The 24789-nt window shown below is 45.1% G+C and overlaps 1 long non-coding RNA gene across 1 annotated transcript in view; it reads left to right on the top strand.

Annotated features, from left to right (window-relative positions):
- The first annotated feature begins 1240 nt into the window (after positions 1 to 1240).
- The window catches only part of LOC309373338, a 48165-nt gene continuing 24616 nt past the window's right edge, over positions 1241 to 24789 (top strand). Inside the window, exons 1-2 of the long non-coding RNA XR_014169980.1 lie at positions 1241 to 1464; positions 2361 to 2481. This is a non-coding gene — a long non-coding RNA (uncharacterized lncRNA). The remainder of the gene's footprint in view (positions 1465 to 2360; positions 2482 to 24789) is intronic.

Below are 24789 nucleotides of genomic sequence, written 5' to 3'. Positions count from 1 at the left end.
CTTCTTCTTCTTCTTCTAGTTCTCTTTCACACAGGTTCCATTTTGCCTGCATTCCAGCCCCCAGGCTGTGTGCTCCGGGAGAGCCATTTTCATGCCCTTACTCCATGGAGCCTGGGAACAAAGAACCAATGGCAACTCCCTTCAAAATGGTGATTTGCCATTCAGTACCTCTCATAAAGGGACATCCTAGGTGGCGCTGTGGCCTAAACCACTGAGCCTCTTGGGCTTGCTGATCAGAAGGTCGGTGGTTTGAATCCCCACAACGCGGTGAGCTCCCGTTGCTCGGTCCCTGCTCCTGCCAACCTAGCAGTTCGAAAGCACGCCAAAAATGCAAGTAGATAAAGGTAAGGTAAACGGCGTTTCCGTGCGCTGCTCTGGTTTCGCCAGAAGCGGCTTAGTCATGCTGGCCACATGACCCAGAAAAACTGTCTGCAGACAAATGCTGGCTCCCTCAGCCTGTAAAAGGAGATGAGTTCCTCAACCCCACAGTCGTCCACGACTGGACTTAACTGTCAGGGGTCCTTTACCTTTACCTTTTTACCTCTCTTAAAATCTAAGAGGTAACACTCACATGTTAGCTAGCAGAAAACAACAAGAGTTTATTATGAATTCAGTTAGAGCTGAGAGAGCCCATTCTTGAGCTCAGTATAGCCCCATGGAAAATCCCCATGTTAAAGCTTTTCACCGAAACACACAGCCATTCCTATGTCAGTGTCAATTAAACTATTATACTCAACAGGAAGGAGGTTTAAGAACAACAGCCAAGGAAGTTGCCATGGCTGCCCCCTAGCATGTGCGACTTAAGGAGGTCACCTTCCTTTGCTACATGGGAGATATTGCTGGAACCTTCTTGCCCCACCCCCCACCTGCCTAGGACCCTTATAAGATGCCACTTAACTATTCATGTATTTTCTGAACCTTTTTTGTAGAGAATATTCTTTGCTTTGGAACAGAGATGTGTTTGGTTTTTAATACTGATGAAAGGTTTTGAATTTGTATCATCTGTGTTCTCGGTAGTGGCGCCCACCCTGTGAAGTGCCCTCCCATCAGATGTCAAGGAGATAAATAACTATACAACTTTTAGAAGACATCTAAAGGCAGCCCTTTATAGGGAAGTTTTTAATGGCTGATGTTTTATTATGCTGTTATATTTGTTGGAAGATGCCTAGAGCGGCTGGGTCAACCTAGCCAGATGGGTAGGGTACTGTTGTTGTCGTTGTCGTCGTTATACATTGGAAGTCAAACGGAATCCATTCCAGAAGTCCGTTCGACTTCCAAAACGTTCGAAAACCAAATTGTGGCTTCTGATTGGCTTCAGGAAGTTCCTGCAGCCAATCAGAAGCTGCAGAAGGCCCGTCGGACGTTCAGGTTCCAAAAGAACGTTCGCAAACTGGAACAATCACTTCTGGGTTTGCGGCGTTCGGGAGTCAAAACATCCAAGTTCCAGGGCATTCAGGATCCAAGGTATGACTGTATGATGATGATGACAACAGTATGCATCTTTTTATTCTTGAGAGCCACCTTGAGAACTTTCTCAGCTGAAAAGTGGCATAAAAATTACATAACATAATGGTAGGGCTGGTCCCGTCTGCTCCCAAACATATTCCAGGCTGGCCAGGTTACTGCTTGAAGTGTAAAAACATGCAGGCTGTTGAGCTACCACTTGAACTACATCATCTGTATACGAGCAAGAAATGTCACAGTCTCTAAAACATCTGGATCCCTCTCCACCTTTACTATGCTGTTGTTTGCTTAGTGTGCTTTAGTCAATACTAGGTTGATATGGTATAGCAAGGCACCCATTCAAAAAGGCTCCAGGTTTGGGATGAGCATCCTGGTCAGTACGAAATAAGCCTTGCAGTGCATGAACCTGGCTCTTGGGTGTTCCAAGGGTTACATAAGAACCTTCCTGTGAAGTTTACTGGACTAGGTGACTGGATCAAACCTAATTCGGCAGAGTGCAACATTTCCTAAATCAGGCAATGCTTAAAACAAGCTAGATGAGGTGCAATACTTTGGGGGGTCAAAATATGACAGCATCTTTAGGCTTGAGTTGTCTGCATACCTCATATGACTTTGTTTAAATGCGCTGAAATATTCCCAGTTTTTCCCCCAACTTAACCTGAGACCCAAAGACCAGTCCAAATGGGTTACTCATGCAACACTTCTGAAAGGTGCTGGGGCTCTCGCAATAATTCTTTATTTGTGGCCATTCATAGCAACACATAAAAATGAAGTGGGTTTTTATGATACCATTAGAACACATTTATATGGAGCCCACCCTTCTGTTCTGCTTGCACTAATTTTTCATCATCATCTTCTGTGTCGGAAAGGTAAAGAAAGATTATGTCTCCCTGTAGATTCCAACGAGAGCAATACACTTTCTGCACTGCACTTAAGGAAAAGTACAAAGGTGGTTTCTTAGTATTGGTCCTGGAAAGAAATGGAAGTCCGCTGTTGTGTGCAGCCCAAAAACAATGGGTGAGTGATCAATAAAATATCAAGTGTGTTTCAACTAAGTTTAACTAAGTGCTGTGCTTTGGGGCAAATACAGTGCTATTTTTCTAGAAAAAGAGGTGCCAGAACTTACCATGGACACCTCCCTTGTTCTCTTATAATGGCAATAGCGCCCACCAAAGAGGTGCTGGACTGAGTTCCATTGAGTTCTGGCTGGGGGAAAATCCACATATCTCCTAACTCAACCAGAAGAAGCTGTCTCTTTCCCAACCATAAGTTTTGGTGTGGTGTTTTAATTACCCTACCAAACCATGAAGAACTGGAGCTCTCGTGTGCATGGATATTACACATTTTGGGCAACTTCGTTGAGAAGTAACTGAAGTAGGAGGGGGGACCTGGTTGGTTTGGTGATATGATGAAGCAGGGAACTTGAGTCGAGAAGCAGAATGAACCACCTCACCTGAGGCATACCTGCTCAAAGCATCAATGCAGAGAAATCTCACACCACCCTAAATCTAAATATTTTAATATCCCTTCGATTAAACACAGCTGCAGTTGAAATTACAAATATAGGGAATCTACATGAGAAGGAAGAACTTACATCTCACTCTCTTGGCTTACCAAATATGTGTAAGGCATGTGCGGTATAGCTTTACATTGTCATTATTCTACAATCATTAATATATCTATTATTTTGTGTGTGTGTGTGTGAGAGAGAGAGAGAGAGAGAGAGAGAGAGAGAGAGCAGAAGAGGAAAGAAACAATTTAGAAAAGTTTTCTTCAATGAATTGCATTTTGAGTCTCACAATGAATTATCCAGGGAGATGGAAAATGCATTCAAAATCACTATAATATTTTCAAAGGTACTAGTCTTGTTTCTTTACGGTAGATGCCAATAATGTGAAATAAAAGGGGAATGGGAGTGGGGGGCGGGGAGCAAAATACCACCGTAGTAAGTAATTACACAATGTAATGGAATTTCAGTTTGCAACTTCCAGGGGTAGGCCGTTTTATAGGGCTGTAATCGGGGCAATCTGTATATTAACTCTTTCCCTTGTTAAGTACTGCTGCTGTCATTTCAAATATAAACACTAGCTAGCAGCTATCCGGAAGGCTTGCTATAAATCAAGCCTTCACTGAGGGATGTGTGTGTGTGTGCGTGTGTGTAGGGGGAAGCAGGAGGGGGGAAACCTCTGTTATTTGTGTCCTAATGGGTCAAAGAGAAAAGATGCCCTCTCTGAAAGCTGGAGACCAGCTTCCCCTTTCATTGATCGAGGTTTTGACTCTGGGTGCTTGAGTTTATGACAAAGGAGTTCACAACGCCACTGTCAGGAAGTCGATAGTGTGATAGATACCCTATGCAGTTGGTCCCTTCTCAAGCACTTTAACCACGCTTTTCCTCTGACAGTTATTACTGCTGCAATAAATTCTTCAGTAAAACAAATAGGCTCTCAGTAAATGTATTAGTTCAGGCACTCTGTTTTACTTAATATAACTGCGGGTCTTAAACAGGTAAGTACCCTAGTAAATAGACCAATATATTTAGGTGGAGGGAATTGTGGGTGGGTGGGTGGGTGTCTGTATCTCTACTTTTTACAGTAAGTTATCTAAAATTAGGCAACTGTAGCAGTTAGAGCTTGGCGTTTTAAAATCCAAAATAACTGACAGTATATGCATTCTTTTCCCTCTCTTTCCTTTTTTTTTAAAAGGAAAATTGTGCATTTAACACCAGTCGGTTTCTTATTACCACCTCTCAGCCAATTCTGACCTAATGTTTGGCACTTGTTGGATGTGATCCTATAACATGCATTAATAATAATTTTATTCTTTATACCCCACCCATCTGGCTGGGTTTCCCATTCACATGGAAAAGTTTGGAACTGGTTGCATAACTTTCCAAGAACAGTTCCATGAGTGAGAACCTTGAATTGCACTGGGCTCTGCAAAATGTCCCCCCCCCCAAGAAGTTATGTGGGTCGCCAGTCCCATGGGAATATTTTCATGTGCGTGAGCATGCAAAGGGGCTGCTGAATTTGAGACACACGGGCCACTGCCATGCACAGCTGAACAGCAAGGCCTCTTGTGGGTTGTTCTTTCCCCCCTTCCATTTTGGGATTAGAAAGAAAACACAGTGGTGTTTAAGGATCACAAAATATATTTAAATTTAATATGATGCTTTGTAAAAGAAACTGAAAGTGGCATACTTAAGTGACATTAATACAACACAATAAAAATGGGTCAGATTATAGGGCTGACAAAATTTGAATTTGTTTTCATTTTAACGAGAAACTACTCAATACGCACTTCTCAATCCAGCACGTACCAAAATACAATTTTCTTTTGAGATTCACAGTTTTCTGAATATTGCGATACAGATCTCTACCCAAACAATATATGCCAAAATTGCACTATTAATGGTGTTTTCAACTGGCTATCTCTTTTATCCACTCTTACCTCATTGTATTTATATTGTTTACTTGCTTTTTATTATGGATTACATATTCTTGTGGATTGTGAACTGATGTCAGCTACCTGGAACATTTTATTTCTGAAAATTTGGGGTTTAAATGCAGAAAATAAAAACATGACAAACTTTGTTTTTATGTTTTTAAAGCTTTACAGACCACTTCGGACTGAGATTTATACTTCAGAGCCTAAGTGTGAGACTGTGCTACAATAGTGTTTTGTGTGAATAGACCCTCTATTTATCAGATGAGTGTCAGTGCACAATGAACGCTACACACGCACGCACACATGCACGCCACTTATCTGCACTAAGCAAGGCTGCAGTCTTGAGTTCGATTCAAGAATCCATCTGTGCTCACTCTCAGAAGCACTACTGGTGTGGAGTTATTCCAGGCTGCATTGTTTTGGGTTACAGAAATATTATTTGTATTTGTTGGTGCGTGGAGACTTGTAAACCACAACATAGCAACATGAGAAGCTGCCTTAAAACAAGCCAGATCACTGGTCTACCTCTTTCAGTACCTTCCACACCAACTAGTAGCAGCTCTCGTAAGATTTCAGGCTGGGTTCTCTTACCTGGAGATGGTGGGGTTTGAATTTAGGACCATCTGCGTGTATAGGAGATTGTCTACCACTGAGCTATGGTGTTCTGCAGAGGTCAGGCCACTGTCTCAAGAAACTTACCAAAAAAAAATCAACACAGGAGAGACAACAAATGAAGGGGCGGAACATAGGTGGGGAAATAGGGCAAAAATGTGCATTTATTTCACTTACATCAGGGCATGGCCAAACTTGGCCCTCCAAATGTTTTGGGACTACAATTCCCATCATCCCTGACCACTGGTCCTGTTAGCTAGGGATGATGGGAGTTGTAGTCCCAAAACATCTGCAGGGCCAAGTTTGGCCATGCCTGACTTACATATATACAGGTTCCATTCAGTCTGGTAAAGGAACTAAGGGGGTGACATAACCTTCTTAGAATGGGAAGGTTTTGAGGAATGATTTGAATGAAGTAAAAAAAGAATGTGATCACACTTCCTTCCAGAGCAGAACTTGCAGGAAGTGACTGTATAGATGTGGCCAGTCTTCTTCTTCTAGGGGAAAAAGGGGGTTTTGGCACTCATACTCACGGTGAACTTTTAAAGTAGTGGGACATTCATAGGAAGGTTAGAAATGACCACCTCTCCGAGAAAAGAAGAGCTGGCAGGTACCTAGTGTGACTGGAAATGCATTTGACTCCTTAAGGGGGGTGGGATTGGAGAGCAGATTGCCATAGCAATGCCCTGCATGGCCTTAGCGGGGAGACAGTGAGGAAAACCACCTGCCTGTTCATAACAAAACCACTGCTCCATCTTTCCTCTCTGCGTCCCCTTTGTCAAGAAGATTTCAAAAATACGACAGAAGCTTCTGGTGCAAAGCGTTTATATATCCATGTAGATTTGCAGTGGTACCTCAGGTTAGGGACGTTTCAGGTTACAGATGCTTCAGGTTACAGACTCCGCTAACCCAGAAATAGTACCTCGGGTTAAGAACTTTGCTTCAGGATGAGAACAGAAATTGTGCGGTGGTGGCATGGCAGCAGCGGGAGGCCCCATTAGCTAAAGTGGTACCTCAGGTTAAGAACAGTTTCAGGTTAAGAATGGACCTCCAGAATGAACTAAGTTCTTAACCCGAAGTTCCACTGTATAGATATGCATACAGACGCACACATTGCTAACTGCCCTGGCATCGCTTTAAGAGAAGGTCATTTCCCCATCACGGTCTCCCTCCAGTAATGCTTCCTCTACACCCCAAGCCTCTTTGCCACTCTGGGAGGATGTCTTGAGACATCTATCCTTCAAGATTAAATGCATACCTTCTGAGTGGCAGTTGCCACAATTGAAGTAAGCATTTACTGCCAGTGCTCAGCCATGCAGCTAACTGCTCTGTAGTTGACGGGAGCCTCTCGAGGTGCCGGACCCTCATGGGGGAACACTGATAATTTTGTTCTACCCTGCAGGCATGCATTTTCTGGATGCACTGTGTGGAAACATTGCAGAGTCCACGCTGAGAGAGCTGCACCTGCTCCTCAGCGCTTCTCATGGAAAAAAAGAAGCAGCATTAAGAGGGCAGGGGTGGGGGTGGGGAGAGAGATAAGGACTCGCCTGACCTTCAGTATAGGCCAGTTATCATAAGCAGCAAATCTCTGGGACGTCTGCAAAAGCCCATTAGGCCAGCGAGTAGGGAGTGAACTTAAGCGAAACAGAGAAATGGAGACACGGAAATTAAAAACTCCAGCAGCCAAAGCCAATGGAAACTTGTTTCCTAGCGCAAGTTTAGCTCCTAATGCTGCTAAAATCAAAAGGGCACACTGCGTCAGCGTTAGGACTATAGGCAACCGGCTACTCTTTATCTGGTGCAACACAGAAGCCAAGGGCCTCATGCTCTGATTATTCGGAGCCAGGAAGGGGAAGCTGTGGCCCTCCTGATGTTGCTAAGACTCCAGTTTCCATCAGCCCCAACCAGCATGGCCAATGAGGGCACCATGTTGGCTCCCCGTGTCCTAATGTATAGATTTCATCCAGTGGATTAAAATGAAAGATCCTGTCCCTGTGACATCCTCCGAAGGGGCACAACCACTTTTAAAGCTTTATCACCTACACCGTTTTTGCCTGACCAAATGTGGCTGTGGCAAAGCGCTCACTTGAACAGCCTGCCAAGGGCACTATAGGCGAGTCTCAACTCATGCTGGGGTTATGTTCTGGGGTTAGAGCATAAAGCCAAAATTGTGCATAGTCCACACACATTGGGTTCAATGGTGGGTGGGATTGTCAAAGTCTTTTACCCAGACACCTGCCCTCTTTCCCCCTTTCATTTTTTATTTTATTTTTACCAAACACATAAAGCTGAATGCACACATGTTGAATGTGCATAGGTTGTGTGTGTCACCTGTACTGCGGAAATGTCTTAGAAGGTTTGATAGTGCACAAAACATCCCTAAGCACTCACTAAATGACCTAGATCCACTCCATATTGATCTCCCAACTGCTAGACTACATACCCTCCAACATTCCTCAGATGAAAATAGGGACATTTTTCATCTCCCCCCACAACTGACCCTCCTTGGCCCCCGTTTTTTGGTGTCCCCCCTCCTCAGAGCATTTCCTACCAGAAGAAGGGCGAGTGCCGCCACCACACAAATACAGGGCACATTATGCACTGCTTCTACCATCCTGACAAACCCCCTTAATCCCAGTTTTATTTTATTTTATTATTTGGTAGATTTATGAAAAGAAACACACACACAAATAAATAAGTTTGGGAAAGATTTGGTAAGATCAGGCGTGGATGCACGAAACATTTTTAAAGATAACAACCAAGGCTATTTGCACTCCTCTCTGCTCCCCCTTTCTTCCCACCCAGGACAGCCCTGCCCCTTGCCTGCCCCTCAGAGCCAACATGCCACATGGGGCTGGGCCTATGTGGCAGCAGTCTCTCCTCCCCACTCTCTAGCAGTTGCTACAAGCTGCCTGAGGGAGGAGGCCAGCAGCAGAGGCCCTAAACTACCTCAGTCCAGTATACCTGAAGGAGCATCTCCACCTGCATCGTTCTGCCTGGACGCTGAGGTCCAGCTCTAAGGGCCTTCTGGCGGTTCCCTCATTGCGAGAAGCAAAGCTACAGGGAATCAGGCAGAGGGTCTTCTCGGTGGTGGTGCCCGCCCTGTGGAACGCCCTTCCATCAGATGTCAAAGAGATAAACAACTACCTGACATTTAGAACGTGTGACATTTTTATGTATTTTTAATCTTTGTTGGAAGCCACCCAGAGTGGCTGGGGAAACCCAGCCAGATGGGTGGGGTACAAATAGTAAATTATTATTATTATTATTATTATTATTATTATTATTATTATTATTATTATTGGATGATCCCGCAGAGCAGCAGCAGCAGCCACTATCCTCACCTGAGACAAGCTCTGGCTCATCCTCCTCCCCAAGCTCAGTGCTGGCAGTGCTGGTGGGGAGAATAGGGACATTCCAGGATCAAATCAGAGGGCAGGATGGCTTTTGTAATTTTGTAAAACCAGGGATGAGATTACTAAATAGGCCATAAAAGTCGCCCAAAGATAGGAGCCTCAGGACCCCCTAACACTCAGGGCCGGTCCTATCATTTGACAAGGTGGGTAATCTGCTCCAACAGCAGGTGTTATTGGGCAGTGGTGGCAGCTTCTGGCTGTTGTTACTGAGCTACTTAGTCACTGTGTGACACCTGACCTCTCCTGGGCCCAGAAAACTAGCTTGCTTTGTCTGTCTTGATAAACTTCTTTGTAGCATGTCTAGAACTTCAAAAGAAGGAAGGTTATCAAGAGCCTGGTTATGACAGGCCATGTTAAATTTCTGGGAGACCTTTTTTTTCTCCTTGATGTGTTTTGAGTTGTTCAGTCCTCCCCTAGCGACACACAGGCCTGTGGTGGGTCCCCGTTTGATGCTTTGCTATGGGAATTTGATCTACTTAATGTTCTCCACAAGATTCTGACTGGCTGCTAACTTTCTTCCCGAATTGTGATTCATTTCTCCCTATATCTTATCTGTTATTAAAAAGGCACCACAGCTGGTTTGACTGCTAAATGAATAATTGTGGGGAAATCCCCCAAGCGACAGGGAATAACCCCAACATGGAAGACCTCCTAGGCTTAGTAGTATAGAGTGGTATAGCTTTCACTAGTATAGGAAAATCTTCACTCAGCAGGGAACAGACAAATGAGGAAACCAGCATATAAATAAGGCAACACCAATGGCTATAAATAATTTTGAGGGAAGGGGATGAGATAAAATACAACAAATGAGTGTTGGCTTTCTTGCTGAGACATTGCTCTGTTTTAGTTGGTTGGGTTTTTTAAAATATATATATATATATATAAATATACTGCTTAATGCAATAAAACTTTCTAAGTGGTTTACATGGAACATAATCAAAAGAAAAGTCAATGTCAATTCAAGCAAATTCAACAGAAATCTTATAAAAAGCAGAACGAAAAAAAATTGTATATCACAGATAAAACTGAGCAATGTATAAAGCAGATAATTAGAAATTAAGGGTCAGGGAAGTATTTCATTCAATTATACTTTTAAAACTGGGGTTCAAAGCTCATTACTGTTCCCACCTCATGAGCTTCTTGAAAGCAAGAACCCCAGGGGGTGGGTGCTACCACCAAGAAGGCCTGATTTCACAACTTCACCAACTGACAATTCACTGGTCTTGGAAAAACCAGTTGGTTCTCCCTGAAAGAACATAAATGTTGACTTGTTTTGACCTGGGAGAGGTGTGTCTGTAGGGACCCTAGCTCCAAGTTATTTAGGACTTTAAACATCAGCAACAAAACCTTGAATTGAGCTCAGGAGCTAAGAGATCTTTCCACACCAGAGTAATATGTGTAAAGCCAGGTGTCCCCCTAAATACCTAGCAGTTGCACACCCTGCAGATTCCATACCAAGCACAGTGACAACAACTTCCTTAAACAAGTATGAAACTTCTTCACATCTAAACAGTCATAGGATCTACCTTCCTTCCACAGTAATTATGATGTCAACTTGGATATATGCTTGATGGGTAGGGCTGGCACAAGATGTTTGGCTGCCTGAGGAAAATAATGTAAGAGCGTAAGTCCCCCATGATATTCTCGCGAAGAAGCTGGTCAAAATGTGGGTTGAATGAGGTAACTGTTAGGTGTATTTGTAGCTGGTTGACTGACCGAACCTGGCATACTCATTATTGGTTTCCTGGAAGGGTTATCTTGGAAAAAAGTGCTTCCTTTCATTGATTCTGAATCCCACAATATTTAGCCAACAACACATAGTGCTGTCCTTCAATGCCTTGCTGGCACTCCTCCTCCTGCAGCATCAGATGCCTGAGGCAGCTACTTCACTCTGCCTAATGGTAGGGCTGGCCCTGTTGGTAGCTCTCTTGCATCAAAGAACATGTATTCTCAGTGAACATATCTGTGCATCATTCCCTTTGCATTCATACAGTATACACCAAACTGCAACCAAACAACAGGGAAGAATCAGTACTATATTATGCCCCCATTAATGCTCCCTATTTTTCCCTGTCTGCCTAACTTCTTACCAAGGGCCAATAATCCACCCCAACCATCTCAGGAGAAATTGAGGAATGTTGTAGATCACCTCTCATACATTAACTCAGTCATTTCCTTTAATTAATTATCCTTCAGAGCCTTCTCTGTTTAGTTAGTGGCTATCAGCACCAAACGCCGGACTCCTCTTTTTTAAACCATACTGGACACATATTTGCAAGAAGACATATCTTTTCAATTAGACTAACCCTGAGCTTCAAAGAAACAGGAAACCACTCTCGACCTCAAACCAATCCAGACACAGGAAACCAGGGACAGACAGAACAGCCTGCAGCTTCATTTGCAGGAGTCAGAACAGAAAACCGGAGACCTTGCAGAATGGTGGCAATGTCCTCCACCCACTGCCCTGGTTACACTATGCTACCCAGCATTTGTGAATGTGTGTGTAACTGGCTAACATAAACAATCAAATATTGGAGATGGCAAGGGAACAGCTCCAGTGGTCTATTTTGCAGCAAGCTACAGCTGAACTGTAAGCTGCAGCTGAACTGCAGAGGCACTAAATATAAACTTCAGTCTAAGTGTATTGGTTTAATTGGGACACACACACACACACCACAAGATATATGTGCACAGCGTTATTACAGTTTTCAGTCAGTTCCCATGAGGTACCCCAAAGCAATTTACAATATATTAAAAAGCATATATAAAACAGCCCCGTACACAAAAACAATTGAAGCAATTACATATATAAAAACTGTGTTTGTTTGTGCGTGTGTGTTTGTTTTGAAACAACAACAGCACATCTGTAAAATCAATTCACATCTAATAGAGATACCAACTGGGAGAAAGATTTCAGTTTGGAAGACTAAAGGCCTTATAGGATGGCATCTGCAGGATTCCCTCTCCTGCAGAACAAGGTGATCAACTGAGTGAGTAGAGAATGAGTTGACCATTTATGTATCCTGGTCCCAAGATGCATGCGGCTTTGTCTGTGTCTTGAACCTAAAAGGCTTTGTCTGTGCCTTGATCAAAAGGATGGTGATATTCTGTGAACATGAAATCTGGATATGGAGGTAACCTGTCAGATGCAGGTTACATCCATATAAAAGATTCTGAAGAAGACTCCAGGTGCTCCACAGATGGGCTCTCCAACTTTCCCTGCCTCCTGGAAAGCCTACGGTAGAATCCCATAATGTAATGTTTTCCCCTGTAGTACCAGATCTGCCCATGTATCTTAGAAACACGAACGCATTCTGCAGGCATGTTTGCAGACAAAACTATGTGGGGAATCCTTGCTGGAGATGATTGCATGCTACAGACAGTATTGGAATGGATGCAATTACTCTGTAAATACCAATATTGCCTTGTTTATTTGGGGAAATATGGAAGCACCAACAATTGCCAATCTTAATTAATGCAAATGTGTATTTACACAAAATGGCAGGCAATAAGTAAAATGGCTTTGCAGCTGCACAGAAACAGAAAACAGAGAGATGGTTAGTTGTTGCACGTTAAATGGGCTACTCAAAAAACCCACGCCGCCTGGACCTTAAGCTTAAACAGAGAGGTAGAGAAAGGTGGAGGGGTGGCTTTATGTGGAGTGAAGAGGGGCATTAACCAGGCGCAACAACAGTGGAGGTCTAGACACACTGAGGGGGTGGAGTTCAAGTGCAATATGGCACTTGGAGTAACCTGAGATATCAGGGACAGCAAGATTAGGGAAATGCCGGGGAAGAGACAAGAAGAAAGAGCACAGTGCAAATAATTACCTGTCCCAAGGAAAGAAGGGGCAAAGATGGGGTTTCCTGAGTTGCATCGTAACCTGCAGGTGCAAGGTCATGGCTGAATCTGAACTTTCTTCAGCACCGGTTCAAAACTGAGTGTTGGATCCTTTCAGCAGGCACAAACATTTAGTTGCCTTTTGTCTTCTGAGGGGAAGCCCAGCAGGCTCAGGCTGCTGACTGAAGGCAGGCGAGTCTTCCTGGGTCAGCTCTTATCTAAGGCCACTGACAAACCTGAGTTCCTTGGAACCCCGCCAATAAGACTCAAAAATAAGTGGGGAGGAGGGTGTGTCCTTTGGGGATAACACTGGATTGTGCTCCTTGCCAGGGCCCTGCCTAATCAGAGAGAAAAACAACAGAGGTGGCTAAGGAACTGAGATGAGGGAAGAGTAAGATGAGGGAAGAGTTGTTTAGTCATTTAGACGTGTCCGACTCTTCATGACCCCATGGAGCAGAGCACATGTGATGGCCTGGGATTCCGATTCAGAGGATGAACCAGAGGAATCCCAGCCTGCACTGGAGTCCCCGCCTCCAGGGCCGGCTGAACTGGGGCAAGGCCTAGATGCTGAAGAGCCTGCACCTGTGACAGAGCTTCAGGAGCTGGCCCCAGGTGAAGCCCTTCTGGCCCCAGAGGGGCTTGACGACTCAGTGGCCACAGGTGAGCCTCCTCCAGGGCCCAGTAACCCTTCGGCCTCTCCTGATCTGCAGAGGCTTAGGGCAGAGAGGCGAAGGGAACTGGTTGCCCCCAGGAGGAGTGCTCGCCTTAAGGCCAGAGGAGGCGGGGCTCCTGGGGGCCGGGACCGCCCCCGGCCTTAGAAGAGGATAAAAGCCCAGTCAGCCTGGCCCCAGGTTGCGGGAGCAACGTTGTTGTTGGCTTCGGACCTTCCTGTGTTCCTGATCCCTGCTCGGCCTCCTGTTCCTGACTATCCGGTGTTCCTGATCCCTGCTCGGCCTCCTGTTCCTGACTATCCGGTGCTCCTGTTCCCTGCTCAGCCTCCTGTTCCAGCGTTCCTGTTCCCCGCCCGGCTCTCCGCCTTGGACCTCGCCCCTCTTCGTGTGGACTCTGCTTACACCCACGGTACCTACCCCCGGGACCAGCACAGCACACCAGGCACTCCTGTCTTCCACTGCCTCCCACAGTTTGGTCAAACTCATGTTCGTAGCTTCAAGAACACTGTCTAACCATCTTGTCCTCTGTCGTCTCCTTCTGCTTGTGCCTTCCATCTTTCCCAACATCAGGGTCTTATCCAGGGTGTCTTCTCTTCTCATGAGGTAGCCAAAGTATTGGAGCCTCAGCTTCAGGATCTGTCCTTCCAGTGAGCACTCAGGACTGATTTCCTTCAGAATGGATAGGTTTGATCTTCTTGCAGTCCATGGGACCCTCAAGAGTCTCCTCCAGCACCATAATAAGAAACTACCTAGGCTGAAAAAGTAGGAGGGCTCTCACAGTATTCCAAAATGTCAGAGCAGGCTTGAAGGGGACTTAAAAATTCCCCTGTTATAGCAGCTTCCATGGTTCTTTGCAATGGTGTAGGACTCATTGACAAGAGCAGAGCCAAAATGTAAACATGAGGTAGGAGCCAATTAGCGTGTCACGTCAGCATGAAGATTTCCTCTTGTGGAATGATATCCTCAGATCTGCACTGGAGGGTTGGAGGAAGCGCTAAAACAGATTTGAAGGAATGAATGTGTTAAATGAATGAATGTGTATCCAGGGAGAGGTCCTGACAGTGCTTTTTTTCTTAAAAAAAATGTTTTTTGGGGGTACTCTCATTTTGACTCAAGAAAATCACCATTTTATAGTTCATGTCAGGAAAAACAAATACAGTAAATGGACACAAGTACAAAGATTCACAAAATGTTTAGGCGTATGCATACCCCCAGAAAAAAGCACTGGGTCCCGAATTTGGGGTGGGGGTGAACACACACCCTCAGGCCGCCTCCACGCTTAATTAAGTTAATTAAGTTAAGTGTCATATCCCAGCAAACATGAGAATTTCACACAAAAACCTGTCCCCCTCTATTTACACAGTTTTGGGGCGAGGTTTCTTTTTGACCCTGTATACAGAAAATGGGTGGGAAGACATGACCAAAGTTATCAACAAAACATAATCTCAAGATTCTACTTGATGTGCCACTTGGAGATTTGCAGGAATTAAATTGATAGGGATATATTCAAAGTAACAGCAAAGCTGAATTCCTCACCAATACAACGAAAATATCACTGACTCCAAGAGTATGCCCCCATACTGAACATCAAAGGTGGGGGAGTCTACCCCCTTGAGAAATGTTGCCCATTTTTTACCACTAGAAACGGGTCTTCTTCATAGTGTTTCATCTGTGCCCCATTTGCTCAAAAGTTGTGTCCTGATTATTAGGAGCTGATCTAGTTTTCCTGATCCAGATTAGAAAAACAACAACTCGGCGCAGCAATCTATTTCTCCTGGTGTGCCCATTTGGTTGTATCGCTGAGCACAAGAAGTTGCATTAAATTATTCATTTCTGCAGAATGAATATTAATTATGGTGTGAGAAATCCCAAACACATATGGTGACAGTGCTGGTTAGACCTGCCTCCTGCTATGCCATAGAGATTCATATTTGGAGGCACTATATTATTTCCATGCCAAGACCACCTATGGTTTTCAAGATAGCTGAAAATTAACATTTTCAGCTTGCGCTCTTCTTCCAGCTTTAGGATGAGTCGTCTGCTGTCATCTTGTAACTTTTTGTGATAGAATGGATGTTAACAGCCTATCGGCGTAATATGTTTCTATAATGTCTTGGCTGACAGCTCTTTCCTTCATTTACCTTTACACAATTGCCGCATGGAGGGCTTGTTCTAGGAGGTGTGGAATGGGAGCAGGAAAAATGGACATGAATGAGAAGGAATACATTACAATCTCAACTTGATTTCTTTTCTTCCAGAAATACAGATAGACTTTTTTCTTTTCTTTTTTGCCTTTGGCTGATTTAAAACAACAACAACAACGGGGGCTAAACAGATGTGGAGTGATTTTTATCTCCTTCCTTACCCTGCATTTTTATTTTTTTAAAGAATGTATGCATACATTCACAGATTGTGTGTGTTTGTACAGTCAGACCAGGACTGGGGACATCCAGATTGAAATATCTGTTCAGCTATGACACTCACAAGGTGACCTTGGAATAAGCTCAATTTCAGCCCAGTCTACCACACAAAGTTGTGAGGATAAAAAGGTGGGCACCCACACTGTCCCAAACTCCTTGGAGGAAGGACAGGATAGGTATATGGTATATAATAAATAATAGCTTCTCTCCTTTTAATCAGCTGAAGCCAGTGCTCTTGCTGGCAGTGTCCACAGAGCTTGCAAAGGCTACATTTACTTAATTTCATGTTGTTGAAATGATCTAATTTCAGGGGAGTATATTGACCCATCCATTATTTTATGGCTTAACTACCATATTTTTCGCTCTATAAGAAAAAAAAATATTCTGAATCCCAGAAGCCAGAACAGCAAGAGGGATCGCTGTGCAGCTGTTCTGGCTTCTGGGATAGCCGCGCGAAGCCTCTTCAGGGCAGCGGGATGAAGGCTCTCTCTGCCCTGAAGAGGCTGCGCGCGGCTAAGCCAGAAGCTAGAACAGCGAGAGGGAGCGCTGTGCAGAGATCCCTCTCGCTGTTCTGGCTTCTGGGATAGCTGCGCAGCCTGCATTCACTCCATAAGATGCACACACATTTCCCCTTACTTTTTAGGAGGGAATAAGTGCATCTTATAGAGCGAAAAATACGGTATAAGTGGGTTTTTTAAAAAATAATATTGAAAAGAGAAAAGTGCCAAACTTAACATCCCCATTCTCCTCTGCCCTTTACTCAACCTGAAGGCATAGTTCAGATCTAAATAATAGTCAAGTTCTTATTACCACTGAAGTGGAGAGAATCCAAAGGTTGCTGATGTAAAATAATATAACAATTTTAAAGTTTGATGTTTTATTATGCTTTTATATGTGTTGGAAGTTGCTCAGAGTGGCTGAAGCAATCCAGCCAGATGGGCGGGTTATAAAAAATAAAATAATTATTTATTTATTAATATTATTAAAGGAAGACTCTAACATAGCCAGATATTACAGTATGTAGCAGGTACAGTTAGTCCTGTGGAGTCTTTGTTTGCATGCTGGATTCTACCTCTTTTGTGGTTTTGTTTGATACTTCCCAACTTTGCCTTTAACTTTGCCAGTAACTTTGACAGATGTGGATGGGTAGTTTTGGTTTGGTTTTGCTGTGCTGCCTAAGCAACGCAGAGCTGTACGGATGGTGAGGAACAGAATTTTAAACCAACAGAATAAAACAAATCTACGCAAGGTGTATTTCTTCCCAGAGCCGTTGCTTTAATCTTGAGGGCTGACGTTGGCTCACAGAATATGCATTACAAGGGCTCAGATGAACTGTAACACACACGCATCACCCCCGCCGACAGCAAGTAGCCCATTTTCCTAAGTCAGAGCCCCAGTTTCGGCAAGCAGCAGCCCCAGCAGGTAGGGATGCTAAGCTGAGAGGTAGCGATCATCCTAATGACCAAGCACTGCAGGGAAATGCCAAACTAAGTACCCAGCTGTCATGGAAAAGACAACGTTCCCTCCCTGCCGCCTCCTTCGTTTCCTTTCGCTCAGCCTTCAGTGGAGGTAACACTGACCAATGCCCAGCCCATCAAGAGACTCGGGGGCCGGTAGACTCTGTTGCAAAAGACAAATTCCTGAGGGCCGTGTTGCAAAAGAATAACAACCTATAATTTGCTCTGTTAGTATTTTGTCAGCCAAATAGCAAGCAGTGTGTGCAGGCTGTTTCTAATTCCACTGTCAGCAGGTTGTGGCTAGCAATCAGACTCAAAAAATACCAGGCCCTCTGCTTCTCACTGTACTTACCCATATCATTACAATCCACGGAAGGGGAATGAATGAACTCGCAGCAGAAGTTGCAAAGGTGGGAATCTTTTGTTTCACTGCCCTGCTCTCGCGGCTCAGATTTACACTGGTGTGTTTTACTGCTAATGAAATCACAGCATCTGAGCACTGGAATGGGCCCAATAGGTCATCTAAGGACCCTTGCATAGGGTGACTTTCCCTCACAAGGGTCAGACACTCCGATGCACTGTTGCCTAACACCTGTAAGCAACATAGGCAATGTGCCAATCCTGGCGATGATCGCCGGTAGTCCAAAACAGAGCTTAGCAATTAAATTGTGTAGCATTTTCAAAGACTGCACTATTTCCGAATTAGAAGTTTGAACACGTCTGAATTTTTTAAATTTTGAAAATCCTCTTTGAGGATCTTTTTCTTAAATTTCCCAAAAAAACTCAAAACATACCCACTGCCTTGTGGGGCATCTTTTGGCGAATAAGGAATAAACCTTATTGGATGAAGCCTTCTATGCCTCATTCCAGCAACCCCAGCAGCCAAGCTGTTGCCAAATGTATTGCTCTGCTTTCCTTTGGACCACGTCAGTGAGGCCAAGAGGAGGGTCTTTTTATCTGGGCAGCCCAGGACCTTCCTTCACACTGCCCAGGCTTGTGCCTGGGAAAGGTCACTTTGGTCCTGGTAACACAGGAAAAACAATGCCACGGACAGCAGTCACAATTTTCCATTCTCTGCAACCACAGCAGGCACTGTGATTCTCCAGCGGTTTGACTCCACCCCAGAGGCTGACAGATGCCAACGGGAAACAAGAATGCTAAATATTGCCAACTACTTTTGCGCCTTGTTTGAGGGCTACACATTAGAACGTAAGAATAGCCTGGTGACTCAGGCCAGTGGCCTATTTAGTTCAGCATCCTGCCTCTGATAGCAGAGGCAGAGGATAGCCACCATGGCTAGTAGCCATCAATAGCCATCTCCTCCATAAATGAACTCCGTAAAGTTCAGAAAAAATGCTTTACCACTCAAATATGCTCATTATGAAAACCGTGGGGTGGGCAGATGGTAGATTGGAACCTATTGGTAGATCTCTGGCTGGTTTGGAGTAGATCAGCAAGCATTTTGGACATCCAAGATGGAATCTACACACATATAAAAAAACTTTCTGAAAATTATTATTATTTTTTTTAAAAAAAGGCGTTTGTAAAAATACATTGAATTTTCCATAAGGCTCATCTAATGTCACATTATATATTGCACTTAAAACATTTCATTTGCAGCTGTATACAGTGGTACCTCGGGTTAAGTACTTAATTCGTTCCGGAGGTCCGTTCTTAACCTGAAACTGTTCTTAACCTGAAGCACCACTTTAGCTAATGGGGCCTCCTGCTCCCAGAGTACGATTTCTGTTCTCATCCTGAAGCAAAGTTCTTAACCCGAGGTACTATTTCTGGAGCGTATGTAACCTGAAGCATATGTAACCCAAGGTACCACTGTAGTGTGTTTAACAATAGCAACAGGAAAATGAAGCGAGGCTGCTGAAATGAAGAAGAAATGGCTAATCAGGAGTGGACTTCTGAGGGCAGGGTCTGTGGGCTCAGTTCTGGTTTAGAGAACAAATTCCCAGGCTCAGAACATGCTCAGAGGTACCCTGTCCTTTCATGCTAGCCATATCTCTTCTGCACCTATCCCTGGTTGGTAGACCTTGGGAGTCCTAGTTTTTAAACACACTCACAAAGTAGGTCTGACAAGACGGAAGTCTACCCGCCCTGGTAGGAACTGTAAAGAGACCACCGGGACATTGGAGAAGCAAAGAGAACCAACAGAGATGGCGCTAAAAAGTCAACAGGATAATTGTCATGAAATGAGAATGTGAAGGGATGGTGGTGGAAGGCATTAAATTACGTCAAAAGGAAGAACCTCCAGGAATGTGATTTGCTGTGCTCTTGAATCGGACTTTCCACCAGCTCTTCAGTACTAGGATTACAGTAAAGGCCATATTTCCACTCCTGAAATTCCTGGCCCACGTTTCTTCCCTGGCCAGGATTCCAGTAAGGCCGTCTGTTCCCTTTTGCAGCCAGTCCTCAACCAGGCTCAACTGGTTCAGCTATAAAGCAGCCTTGCCAGCTGGACATCATCATTTTCCTGTAAGTGTTCTTCGCAGGGTAGTGAACCACAAGCAGAGCAGTTGGGTTGCTGCCTCTTAAAGGGACAGTGTTCCAGACAAGGCCCGTTTTAAATAATTGGTGCTATAAAATCAGCAGTCTTTCCCCATTCAGCTGATAATATTATTTTGTCCTCCTTTTATTACGACGACTATGCCAGAACATCACACTCTGCTAAATGCAGATGCAATCTGAAGTTATTTTTATTCCGCTTTATTTTTGGAAGGGCTTTTTGTTTCTTTCTTTTTTAGTGCTCACTTACCAACAGCCACTTTGTTGAAGAAAGAAAAAATGAGCACCAAAAATATTACGGCAATAATCTTAAAACATCATAATAGGGGCAGATTCAAAGTGGGAGCTGCCTTTAGCAAAAAAAAAGGGGGGGTTATAAAAAGCTTGCCTATGTTACATAACGCTGCATAATGTTTTATTTTCAGTCTCTTTCCTGTTAACTCTCCACACTGAATATGCCTTTTTCATTGCTACAGCCCTTGGAGCAGACTTGGTGGACGTGGTTTTTGGAAATCATTTGAACTCCAACAGGGAAAGGAAAGAGGAAGGGTAGCCACAATCAGTGGTGTAGTGTAGGTTGCTGGTGCCCGGGGCAGGGCAAGCTTTGCACCTCCTTGGTGAACTAGGTGGCTCCCTCATGCACCGGAGCCCAGTGGCAGCCTCTCATCCTCTCTGCTGCTTTCACCGGACTGAAGCAGCCCCAGCCCCAAAGGCCCGGACTGGGCATGGCTTCCCTCCCCATAGCTCTGGCCTCGATGATGGAGCCTGCCATGGGGCACCTGGTTGCTCCCCTGCAATAAAGTGCCCAAGGCAATGGCCCCTCCAGCCCCACCATGCTACGCCTCTGGCCACAATGGCTATGTTCTGCTCAGTGGCATAGCGTGGGTTGTCAGCACCCCGGGGCAAGGCAAGTAATTTGTGCCGCCTAACCCGTGGATTTGCGGCCCCTAACCCTACCCCCCAGATGTTGCGCCCGGTGTGGCCGGCCCCCCCTGCACCCCCCATGCTACGCCACTGGTTCTGCTTCTGCCATCTGAATACCAATTGCTGGGAATTGGTGCCCTGTGGCACTCAGGGTCCTGCTTTGGGGCTTCCCACTGGTACCTGGTTGGTTCCTGTAAGAACAGGATGCTGGAATAGTTGAGTCATGGTCCAACTGGGTTCTTCTCATGTTCTTCTGTCAAGTGAGTGCCTGGCTCCATCTAATTTTAGCAGTGAGTTGCACTCCATAAGAGAAAACTGAGTGAGGGCTGACGCAGCAACGAGAGAATAGTTCCCCCTCCAGTTATCCAGTCTGTGAAGGAAGGAAAGCTGCAAAGAAACTATAAGAAATAGCACTACATTGCTGCTGCTGTCAGGAGGTAGAGCAACTTATGATTCAGTGGGGAAGGAAGCACTGCAAGCAGGGCCGTCTTTAGCAGATGCGGCGCCGGCTGCAAATATCCACCCAGTGCCCCCAAATTACCATGGATAGTGTGGGGGTGGCTGTAGCTGCACACTGCCAGCCATCGGCGGGGCAACTCTCCCCCATGCCGCTGCAGGAGAGCGATCCCTGCAGAGGTTTGGGAGTGAAGTTGAGCCCCTCCCAAGCCTCCTCGGGAGAAGAGCGATCCCCGCAGAGGCTTGGAAGGCAAGCTGCATGCCTGCCAGTCTTATGGTTTGTGGGGCACAGCTGGTGGGCGTGCAGGGAAAGGGGAGGCCGCCAGCAAAGCCGCGCAGCTCCCCCACTTGCTGGGGTGCCCCTGAGAGGCCGGCACCCTGGCGCAATGCACCACTAAGCCCTATGGGAAAGACGGCTCTGACTGGAAGAGAACTGAGGTAACGGGTAACCAGGTATTGTTGAACCACAGCTTTCATCACCTTTGGAGCTGATGGGTATTGAGAGTCCAACAATGTCCAGTTGTTGTTCCTTATCTTGAGAGACCAATGCTGGGTTAAAGTCTAGGACTGGCAGTCTGTGTGTCCACCTGCTTCCAGGCACTGGCAGGACACTGATGAGCAGTGCTTTTTTCCCTTAAAAAATGTTTTGGGATACTCTCATTCTGGCTGCTCCCCCTCACCCTCACATCCTTCCAACCCCCAGTCAAGGGACTCAAGGTGGTGGCAGTGGCGCTGAGAGGATGGGAAGGCGACGACAACGGTGGGGTTGGCTTGAGTGAGGAGGGGTGAGCGCTCATCAGCTGGCTCTAGCCCAGCAAGAGGAGGAGGAGCAACACTGTTGCCTCCACCGTGCCCCCCCCCCAGACTCCCTTCCCCGGGCATCGGCGGGGAGATTGATGGAGCAGCAGTCCGCACTGTTACTGCAGAGATAGCTTGCATGTCTATCTGTCGGTCGGCTGGGGCAATGCGTCCCCCCCAGAAAAAAAGCACTGCTGATGAGTGTACACCAGGGGAAGAAGGGCTGGAGTCCGACTTGGGAGATGGGGGTCAATGATTTGTGGGGAACTGTATCACAGTGGCGTAGTGTGGGGGGTTGCAGGGGGGCCGGCCGCACCGGGCGCAACATCTGGGGGTTAGGGTTAGAGGGCGCAAATCCACGGGTTAGGGGGTGCAAATTACTTGCCTTGCCCCGGGTGCTGACAACCCACGCTATGCCACTGCTGTATCAGCCAGGAGGTAAGAGTCAGAGGCAGGGGGAGCTTCAGAGCTGGAGAGTGTAGCACAGGATGGTTCAGAAGGAAGAGCCAGGGCAGTCCAGTGAAGGGCCAGGTGGTTCTCCACCCTCTCCTGAACCACTGTCTCCCGGAACCAGGAGCAGATTGAAAATAGATGAACAAACCTCCATGCAGGCTCGGTCTCCAGCTGCATGTGCACAGCCCATTGGGGGAAAGTACATAAACTGGTGGAGGGGTGTGGTCCAACTGTTGCTGAAACTGTTCCATTAAGCACAGACCTGGGAGTAGCTGCCTAGATGCTAGATTGGTCTGCATAGGTACCCAGAGCTGTAGAAGCGAATGTAAGTGTTCTCTTTGACAATAGGAGTTAACTATCTGCCATGGGCATCTTTTTGACTGTGGAGTGCCCTTGACACCTGCTGCCCTTTTATTTATTTCTCTTTTTTTGCAAATAAAGTGCGGGCACAAGCCCTGCAAGATACCAATACCATCTCCAGGCTACCCCTGGAACTTCCTACGATTTGGGGATGTGGGAATCCCGAAACAACATGTTAAATAGAAGGGCACCAGCAGATGTTATAAAATGGAGGCCTGCTAAGGGATCTGCAACTAATAGAGAAGGAGTTGCCTGAATCTGTAGACCTATCCTAATCTATCTTTTCCTGCCTATTAGGCTGATAATGGGGGACTGCGAAACACAGTCATTATGCACTGTTGTCATTCTTGAGCCAGTTTTATGACCTGTGTCCGAGATGTAGCCTCATTCTCATTAGAAAGCCTAAAATGACCCATTAATCTTTTATGCTGTCTCAGATTGTCAGGGGCTTGTCTGTGGGATTTTTCTTTTCTTTCTTTTTTTAGCAGAGCTTTAAAATAGGCACAGTATAGATTAACAGTATCAGTGCAACCAGAATCACTCAGCAGGCCTGAGTTTCTTTCTTTCTTTCTTTCTTTCTTTCTTTCTTTCTTTCTTTCTTTCTTTCTTTCTTTCTCTCTCTCTCTCTCTCTCTCTCTCTCTCTCTCTGTCTTTCCTTCCTTCCTTCCTTCCTTCCTTCCTTCCTTCCTTCCTTCCTTCCTTCCTTCCTTCCTCCTACACCTAATTTATAATATATTCTGAATTAAATAAAAATAATAACATATTGGGTTGGTTCTAGGATGCACTCCTACGGTTTGTAAGCTGTAAAGTAGATCTGCCATATTATAAGCACTTGGGAACAGTTTTACAGTATTAGTGGCTATGGTGCATTTTCCCAGTGAAAAGAAAATGGGAGTAGTGGTAAATTTTCCTATGGCAAACTGATTAACAGAGCCCCAAGAAAATTTCAAAAAGCTCTTGTATTGACTGATCCGGATAAATTGCCCAAAACAGAAATGCCCCAAGAACATTTTATAAAATGAGCTGTTTCGGTTAACTTTTCATTTAGCATACAAACAAATTATTGGAGATTAAGAGAGGTTGCCAGTTGTAAACCAGCAGTAGCAGCTGAATACTATTTGTTATATTTTCAAGTGCTTGGCTATATAAACTCATAATTTGAATGAGCTGGCTTAACCGTGGAAGATTTTATAGGTTAATATAGAGATCCTCAAGTACAATAGCCGAATCTCAACCACATATTCAGGGGTGTAGTTGAAAATGTGGCAAGTACACAGAGAAGGTTAAGTGTTATGCACTGCTATCACACGTTTGTTTTTTTTTGGGGGGGGGGTTGTAGGGATATAAAGCAAGAAATTATAATGAGCCCTTGTACCCCAGGTGGTGCCATCTAATACCCCTGGCTCATAGACTTTTCAAGCAGACTCTGGAGATCTCCCAAACGATCTCTCTGAAGTAGATGACTGCGCAACAGAATGGCAAATGAAAATCCCAGCTTCACACATGAAAGCTATTGGCTGAAATTATCATCATAATCATCATATCATTTGAATGCCACCTTTCCACAGTTAAAACAGTGCTCAAGGCGGCTTACAATATATGAAAAGATTTACATAATTGCAAACATAGCAAAGTAGTCATTTGTTGTTATTGTTGTTTAGTCGTTTAGTCGTGTCTGACTCTTTGTGACCCCATGGACCAGAGCACGCCAGGCACTCCTGTCTTCCACTGCCTCCCGCAGTTTGGTCAAACTCATGCTGGTAGCTTCGAGAACACTGTCCAACCATCTCGTCCTCTGCCATCCCCTTCTCCTTGTACCCTCCATTTTTCCAAACTTCAAGGTAACTTTTCCAGGGAGTAAAGTAAATAAAACACATCAAAAACTACATAACCAAACTAAACAATTTCCACATAAAAATAAAGATACAAAAAAATAGTATCAGTAACAACAAAAACT

Source organism: Podarcis melisellensis, assembly GCF_964234715.1.
Source record: "Podarcis melisellensis genome assembly, chromosome: 1".
NCBI lineage: Eukaryota > Metazoa > Chordata > Lepidosauria > Squamata > Lacertidae > Podarcis > Podarcis melisellensis.
Note: the sequence above shows the minus strand (reverse complement) of the source record. Positions and strands in the feature narration are given on the sequence as shown.